This window comes from Gavialis gangeticus, unplaced genomic scaffold, assembly GCF_001723915.1.
Source record: "Gavialis gangeticus isolate Ggan-Ray unplaced genomic scaffold, GavGan_comp1, whole genome shotgun sequence".
Lineage (NCBI taxonomy): Eukaryota > Metazoa > Chordata > Crocodylia > Gavialidae > Gavialis > Gavialis gangeticus.
In genome coordinates, this window is record NW_017729034.1 from 31,231,252 (window position 1) to 31,240,361 (window position 9,110).

The following is a 9,110-nucleotide window of genomic DNA, read 5'->3' on the forward strand; positions in this document are numbered from 1 at the left end:
AATGTGTGTGTGTGTGTTAGAGTGTAAGGATGAGGGGAGTCTAACAAACCAGTGCAGAGAAGGTAAAATAGGGTTCTTACTAGCATCTGAGCGCATACGGACAGCCTAAGGGGAGAGTTAAAAATCGAGGTTTTCTTAAAAGTTTATTTCTTGAAAAGACCAGAAATGGTGAGGTCTTGGCAATACAAGTGAAAGCGGAGGGGTACAAGGAAGAATATGGGTTCTGTCAGGAAACCTGCAAGCACATCCATGCAGGGCAGGGACAGAGGCCCTTTATAAGGCTGGCAGAGCAACCCCAACTCTGTGAACATCAGACTTCTGCTACCACGGGGAAGCTGTCCAAAGACACATATGAACTCTCCTGCCTCTGGGGGAGGGCTGGAAAAACTTCATAGAAGGCAGCATTGTCTAAACTGCCCTGCTTTCTGCCTTGGTGTCAGCTGAGTGAGGGCGCACCTTAACACACACACAGTGTCACCCACCCATGTCACAAGTTTTGCCTGTCAGCAGCCAGATGTGCAGAGCCCCAGAACCACAAACCCTGCACCTATCTCCTTGACAGATGGCAGGGCTTGTGGCCTCAGCAGGGGCTAGCAAGCCTGCAGCTTTCACCCTGCTGCGCCTTAACACACACAGTGTCACCCATGCCACAAGTTTTGCTTGTCCACAGCTTGAGTTGCAGTTTCCCCCAAACCCCTGGAGCTATCTCCTTGAAACTTAGCAGGCTTTGTTGCCTCAGCAGAGGCTAGCATACCTGCAGTTTTGACCCCACTGTGGCTTAACACGTACACATGACATGAGTTTTTTGCTTTCAAGACTTTGAGGTGCAGTTTTCCTGAAACCCCTGCACCTAACTCCTTGAAACTTGGCAGACTTTATAGTCTCAAAGGGGGCTACCATCCCTGCAAGTTTTATCTGAATCAGACAAGAAATGACAAAATTATAGGCAGTTTCATGCTTCCTCATTATAGCCTATGGGCAAAACATTGAAACAGCGGTTTCGAATCGAAACAAAATTCAAAATGAAACACTGTTCCATCGAAACGCAAGTCGAAACAGAACGGTGCTGTTTTGCACAGCTCTAATGGGCATGCACTCTGACAGTTTTCCTTTCCTTTGGCGGCTCACTGCCAGCATAAGTCTTGCAAACTAGGCCAGCTCTACAATGAAGAAGGGGCAGTGGAACCTCCATACAGCACAGTAGCGTTACAAAAAGACATCATACCTGCAAGCAAAATACCAAGAAATCCCATCCTTTTTTATGCACTGGGCAAACCCCAGGCAAAGACACTTAGTTTGCCCCAGCTACAGCTAGTGCTGTCACTGATTTCTAAACTGAAAGTGCAGAAGAAACACAGAACCTGGCACTCAGGATTTGGCTGACCACGATTTAAACAGGTAGTAGAGGAGCCTCTTTCTTAAGAGTCCATCAGTATCACTCTTGGGTTGGCTAGAGGGGGCTACTGTGGACAGCACTGCCTCCATCAAGGAACTGAATGCACTGGCTACTAGTGCCCTTAGATCAGGGGTGGGCAAAATGCAGCCTGGGGGCTGGTTGCAGCCCACCAGGCCATTCTATCTGGCCCACAGGGCCCCTAAAAAATTTAGAAAATTAATATTTATCTGCCCTGGGCTACCTGTCATGCGGCCCTCGATGGCTTGCCAAAACTCAGTAAGCAACCCTCTGCCCAAAATAATTGCCTGCCCCTGCCTTAGATATACCCATTGTGGAGTGGAACTGCGGAAAATGTAGTGGTAAAGCGCTGGTTTGTTGGTTGTAGCCATGATGGTCTAAGGACATAGTCAGGCAAGATTCTTTGGGTAAATGTGATATCTTTTATTAGACCAACTAAATAATTAGAAAAAAGATCTTTGCAACCTTTCGGGCACAAACACCCTTCTTCAGGCTGGGAGACTCCACTGATAACATCAGCAGAGTCTCCCATTGCTTAAAGAAGGCTGTTTGTACCCAAAAGCTTGCAAAGAACTGTTTTCCAACAATTTAGTTGGTCTAATAAAAGGCATCACATCTACCCAAAGAACCTTAACTGCCATGGTAATGTGCTGTCATTCATTCTTCATGGATCAAAGCTAAGTTCGTGCCCTGAGTTCTACCAGCAGCATCTGGGGGTCCCCAGAAGCAGAGAGTCCAGTCAGAAGTGGGTTACAGTAGCATCTACTGCTCACAGATCCTGCTTCAACTGGTCCTCAGAAAGTGAACAGACCCATCCAAGGCCAGGGCATATGGGTGATGTAATGATGCCGTCTCTCACTCTCCCACACAGGTAAACAAATCCCTCTTTGTTAAAGACATGCAGTGAATGCATTATGCCATGAAAGTATAATGCATCTGACTTTCCCTACACCTCAAAGACAGCACAGTTGCTTTGGCCATGCCTGACTGGGGCACTTAGATATAAATGGCAGTGGTCTTAGAATTGTTGCAAAGTAAATCACAACCTACAGCAGACTGAGCTTAGAGGGTCTCTTCCACTCACACTTGGTCTTTACTGGCTCAGGAAACACTTGAGCAGTCAGTGTTAACCAAAAGAGAGATGCAGCTTATCACTTGAAACTGGATACTAGCTGTGCACAGCACCAAAATTAAGTGCCACATGCCTTGCACTCCAGAGACAAGGACTGCAGCTGGAAAGGTTAGAAAGCAAACGTACTTGAACCAGAACCTTAAATCTGCGTCTAGGGAAATTAATTAAGAGTTAGCAGACTTAGGGAAAGATCCACGCTTCTGACTGGACTCTCTGCCCCTGAGGATCCTAGTGCAACCAAGAACCTGTTGAACTGGGCTCAGAGCTCACATTCATAGATTTGGAGGGGAAAGCAAAAAGGGACAAGCGTCAAAGGATCTGGACAAAGATGATGCTGTCACAGAGATAGAAAAATAGTGCTTGAAAGAGGAAAATAACTCAAAAGGCTTTCTCAAGGCCCTGAAGCTATTGTATTCTGGTCTATTCTGGTTATTCATTTCTATTCTAGGCAGCAGAGATGATGGGTACTATGAAGTTTGCTGAACACTTTCCATTACAAGACACTAGCTTTAGTTGCCCAACTTTAGCTACCAGTATGTGGGCTGAATTTTTTCATATTGAGTGTTTGTTTTGGTAGATTTTTAAAAAAATGCTTCAACATTTGCACTGTTTTTCAGCACAAGATTAGTGAAAAGGTTATATTGTCCATTAAAACCTTACAGCAAGTTTCACTAAGATGCAGATGGTTTGATATTAGGACTTGCAATTTGACATGGGGCTGCCCTGGTGTCAGACATGTGTCTTGTGGTATTCCTCTGAAAATCTGCCCAATCTTTGTCAAGCTGTAAACTTCTAAACATTTGACTTTACATATGCTCACTGAAGACTTGGTAGATTTTGGTCACTGTATTCTCTGAAGAGTCTGCCTACACTGAACATGCTCCTTCCCCTCACAGCTAAATGCCAAACAAAACTACACCTGCACTACACTACAAAAGAATACTGAAACTGAAATCTGGTTTGCATGTTTGGGTTTTTTGGCAAAACCTGCAGTTTTCTTGGAAACTCAATTTGCCATTGAAAAAATAGCTCCAGCTGAAAATGTTCAACCAACCACACCCTTACCTGAACCACTATACACCTTCCACCTTCTGCAACAAATGAATGACAACAGCAGCCTCTTTCACTGCACCACCTGGGATCATCTTTAGAGCAGATCATCTCTATTCTGAGTTTCAAATGGAGTGAGGAGGTCTATGGAAAAAAATGACAGAAGATGTTGTCATTAAAGACTATCCAGCACAAGAGGCTGACTTGGAGTTACACAGACAACACTGATTCTTGGCATTTCCTAGCTCTGCAATGCTTGACTTTGCAACCTGAAGCATGCTATTTCAATGTAGGGTTGTTTTTATTTATTTATTTATTTACAAGTGATCACCACTGAACTAATATTTGTAATATTTAGTCTGCCTCAACATTTCATAAGTTTCACATTTTAATTCCCTTATCTTGTCCACGGGACTGGGGTGTGGTGCTAGAGCCATTAATGTGTCTTGCTAGGGAGTTGGTTCTGCCCCTTTCCTTCAGACATAAAGGGAGGACTCCAGCATACAGTTTTTGTCAGTTCATATAATTATGACTAGAATCAACCTGTCTCAGAGTAAATGATGGAGGTGGAGGTGACTGGGCTGGAAAACAGAGAGAAGAATTCCTATAAAAGCCAGTTCTGTAGCCAACTCTACCACCAAGCCAATGACTGTACTTTCTTCACCCTGCCCTGGCCTCTCCCCTGTGGAGGGGGGTTGTCAGCAGATGGCCCAGTCATGTGGCATCAGCTTTGAAGGCAGAGCAGAAGCAGCATCAAGCACCTTGTGCATAAGCTGTGGGCGCTCAGGCAGCCTGATGGGAACTGGCACATCAAAGTGGGATTTGTGAGGAGGTCCTGCAGGCAGCCTCTCCTCCTCTCTGCTGGGGAGGGAAGACCCCATTCAGTAGGTAGTTGGGCTGCCTGAACCCTTTGAACCAGGAATGTGCTGTCTGCAGATTAGCAGAGCTTGCTCCCTTCATCCTTCTGCATTCAGGTGCATGGCCTACTTCTTAGTGAGTAGAGAAAAAATATAGCCTGGAGTTGCCTGTCCTCTTTAGGTCTGGTTACTAGATGCTCCACAGTCCCTTGGGAATACACAGGATGCTCCACAGTCCCTAGAGAAGAAAGCTAGCAGAATATGTTCAGAAAGCCTCTGCTACTCATTGTTTGGGTAATGGTTTTCAACCTTCTTTAGACTCAAGACACCCCTCCATAACTGTTCTGAATTTAGCAGCACCCTATTTCAAAAACAAATTTCATTCATTTTTTGACTATGAAAAAATAACAAAGCAATTCTTCTGCTACAAAGAACTCAAAAAGACCACAACAGTCTACAGTGCCTTTGACATCATGAATTTCTATTTGAAAGCTCTGGATTGGCCTTGTGAATTGTGTGTAGGTGTTTCCACATCTAACAGTGCTAATATTGTGTGCCGCCCTGTGATACCCCAGAGTGCCATAGCTCCCTGGTTGAGAATCACTGGTCTAGTACCACTGTACACTAAGATCTCAAAGCACATTACAACCATCGTTTAAGTTTCACAATAAGCCAAGGAGGCTGAGACAGAATTATTATTTCCATATTTCAAGAGAAGTAAACAGGCACAGAAAGGTTAAGTACGTTTCCAAAAGTCAGTAAGTGAGTCATAGGCAGAATAGGAGAGAAGAACCCAGGAGTTCTGATTCCTGTTCTGCCCTTTACAACAATACAAAAGGCAAGCAAAGAGAGCAAATGTTATGGGCGTGCCAACAGTAATCTAGCATTTAATCCCACAGCTAACTAGCTGAGAATTGTTTGTCTATGCTAAAGGGAATCAGAACTTGTGGTAGAGGTGATATCTTTTATTAGACGTGGGGTTTTCAACCTTTTTGGGTCAGTGTACCCTCAGCAGCCAGGTGAGAAGGCAGGAGTCCCATGGTGGCCAGACAAGTATACCCCCCATTGAAAACCCCTGTGTTAGACCAACTGCATTTTTGCAAAAAAAATTCTTTAATTGCAAACTTTCAGGCACAAGCACCCTTCTTCAGGCATAGGAGAAACAATTGTAAAAGTTCTCCTAGGTAGAAATGAAAGTTCATATTTCATAGGAGAGTTGAATGTGTGGTAAAATCTCCTGTTTGGAACAGTTCATTTTATATGCAGATTAGGCTCAGAGAAAAGTTGGAATAGTTTGTTTACCTCAAAGTTGTTTGGTGGTAAGCAGGATGTAGTCATATTTCCTCCTGGTTATGGTGTTTCATATTTCACAGAAGAGTAAAAAGATGGACTGCTCTTCTGGGCAGACATTTCTTATCTAGTAACGTGTCTCTTAGCTCTGTGCTGAGGCTCTGTGATGATGCAAATGACCGCGAACAAAGGCAGGAGCAGGATCTCAGGTTTCAGGTGGTCAAGATTACTTCTTCCTTGTAAAATTATGACGATTTCATTTTTAAAATGTCTTAGACAACCTTTGTCTATGCTAAGCCTTTCCTCTTCTGTTAATACCCACAGCTGTACTTAACTGCTCCAACAATGATGGGTGCGGCATAAAAAAAACTAGACAGAAAAAGGGGATTCAGGCAAATAAGTACCTCTCATGGCAGACAGAAGAGAAGCTTTTTCTCCCTTTCCTTCGTTTGTCCACCTACATTAGCTGTATTTACATGTACAAATGTTCAATATTTGACATCAAATGGTAGACAGGAACTGCCAGAGCAGACTGAACCAGAACTCCATCTAATCTAATATCTGGTCTCAGTCCATGCCCAGTATCAGATACTTCAGAGACTAGCACTGCACTGTTTTTTCCTAACTGTAGTAACCGTTAGTGGCTGAATCTTCCAAGAGTTGTATCCCATTCTTTTGGTTACTATTGTTCTGCTCTTTTACCTATATGAGTCTCTGTTTTTGATTGGCTTGTTTTGTCCTCAAGTGGTCATCCATGATGTGGCTAGGGCCAAATGCATTCAGCATTTGTTATAAGCCAGTCCTATGGACCACCACTGGAACTAGGAGCCACCTATACTTTTTTATAATGGAAGCTACAGCTGGGCGACATCCTTAACAATGAGGAAATAACCATCTTCAGTGTCAAGCGAGAGGGACAAGGAAAGCATTTTCTGAGCAGCACCAGCTCTTTCCTTGCACCACAGGATCAGAACAACTCCCACTGACACAGCCCCTGATGTCAAGCACAGCAGGTTTTTGACTGTAGACAGTTTTGGTTGCTTCTTCCTTACTAGCTGTGCCAGGCTTCCCGCTGTATCCTCCCCCTATTCTCTCTTTCTCTCTCCCTCTCTAGAACTCTGCCCCTCTTTGTAAAAAAGGTATTGACCACATGATTTTCACAAACAGCTTCTGCTCTGCAGCTCATTCATGAACAGCTCATTTCAGAGTATGCCTGACATGCAAGCTACTGTGATTGGACATGGAGGTCTTGCAGTGTCCTTCTAATCCCAAGTGGATGAGTGTGATCCTTAGAACAGTGAAAACATTCCCCCAGGTACACTCAGAACTGGCTTTCTGAGAATATTCTCCAGTTGTTATAGTTGGTTATTCCTTCCCTGCCCAGCAAATACTAAAGGGACACAGCCCCAGCCAGCATGTGCTTGTTGAAAATATTGCCAGGATTTACCCAGCTGGAAATGATCACCCACAGAGGTAAGAATTAGTGGCAAAATTCACAGTAGCTCTGGTGTCCCCTAGCAGGATTTCACAGCCCAATTAAGACTAAAACCTGAGATGTAAACTATGGGAGTGAGTATCTGGGAAACCACACTATCCCATCCATCCTTTCCTCAAGAATTCCTCCAAGATTGTAAGCGAACAAACCGAAGGCCCACGCTCAAGCCCATCCCCAATGCCACAGCTTCATGAGATTCCAGAAGAGATCATGTTGAGAAGCATTTCTCAAGGTGACAGGGCTGCTTTCCTTCAGAAGGGAACTTAAAACAAAACAACCAAAGCCACTCAATTAGAGTTTGGGGCTTAGACTGCCCTTTATCTCATGAAAAAGGGATTAAAGCCCTCTGATAATTTATAAGGCTCTTAAGAGTTTAAAGGGGAAGTGAGCTTTTATCTGAACTATCAGATAACAGCAAGCACGCAAAGGCCACGCACAAGGCAGCCCCATGCTGCAATCACTTCTATGTACCAAAAAATCCCTGTGACTAGCCTGACAGTCTGACCCCGCTCCCACAAAAGTTGGCCACCAGAGACCTCTGGGCTCTCTTGCTCTTGTAACCAGGCTACTACAATATGTCCCATTGGCTCAGACAGTCAGTCTGGTAACTCTTGGGAATCCTTTAAACATCATCACTTAGAAGCTCACCTTCACATGTCTTCAGCTCAAGGCTAGGTCCAAAACAGCCACTTTTCTTATGTGCTCCTGAATCGGTATTCTCTCATGACATTGTGATGAGAGAATTTTTCCTCTTCATCGCATGCTGATGTCACTATTATTTATGGAGCACTGACAGCACACTCATTGCTGTGTGTATAAATAAGACAACACTGTCTGGGCCCCAGAGATCTTAGAAGCCAGTCTGACCTGTTTTTACAGGTTTGGTGTTTCATTCAATCAGTTATTATTTGGGTGGTTGAAGTCATTGTCCATTATTATCTTGGTAGATTTTTCCTACCTTCCCAGGTTTCTCTTACTTTATTCACTAGCAAAGATGATTTCTCACAACATCCACATTACAGCAGACTGGTGACACTTTCAATAAGGGTGGGAGGCATGTGAGAGTGGAAGCCAAAACTTTAACTGGAACTGTCCCTAGACAGAGGATATCAGTCCCTCAGGATAGAAGAAACCATGGGCTTCACATTCTTCACAGCTAAATGCAAAGCTCCCTTCTACTCAACTATCCCATAACTTCCCCGTGCACCCATACAGCCCCATGCATCCATACAGCCCCTTCTGTGGGCCTTTGCTCAAGGATGGATTTCATCCAGCAGTAAACAATCTGTTCATACCAGTGGCCCCACTGAATGGAAGAATCACATAGCCAGTTCCTTTGTTACTTGAGTAGCCAGATCACTCATAAGAAGAAAGCAGCTGAAAAAACATTACCTCTTATCTGCCTTGCAAACTGCCTGTGAGAAGGTTGCAGTGTTCTTGAATGAATTAGTGAATCTAAATGGTTTGCTGAGGACTCATTTGTTTGAAGAACCGTTTTAGGGCCTTCAAGAGGACCACGCTGAAGGTTGGCTGGGGATTGTTTGGTGACATTTTGGGGGAAAGTGTTGTCTAGTGGATAAACCAGTGGGCTGAGAGTCAGTCCAGCAGCAGCCAAGCATCTATGTGATCTGCAGCATGTCACTCTTTTTGTTTCTCAAGGCTATAAGGATACTGGTCTGGGACTGTCATGAGATGTTCACGCTAAACTTGGTTGAGCCCCCTAAGAACTATCATATTATAGATAATGGGTGCATCTACATGTGAGCATTTACTGTGCAGTAACCAACATTTCTGCACAGTATGGGCATGCATTTACACATGCATGCCCATACAGCACAGTAAATAAGGTGACCTACTCTGACTTGAGCGTAA

At 44.2% G+C, this 9,110-nt stretch overlaps 1 long non-coding RNA gene across 1 annotated transcript in view; it reads right to left on the minus strand.

The window, feature by feature from the left end:
• Positions 1-5,954, minus strand: part of LOC109304291 — a 49,884-nt gene extending 43,930 nt beyond the window's left edge. Inside the window, exons 1-2 of the long non-coding RNA XR_002099336.1 lie at positions 5,756-5,954; positions 3,612-3,740 (exon numbers count right to left, since the gene is read on the minus strand). This is a non-coding gene — a long non-coding RNA (uncharacterized LOC109304291). The remainder of the gene's footprint in view (positions 1-3,611; positions 3,741-5,755) is intronic.
• Positions 5,955-9,110: the final 3,156 nt, after the last annotated feature.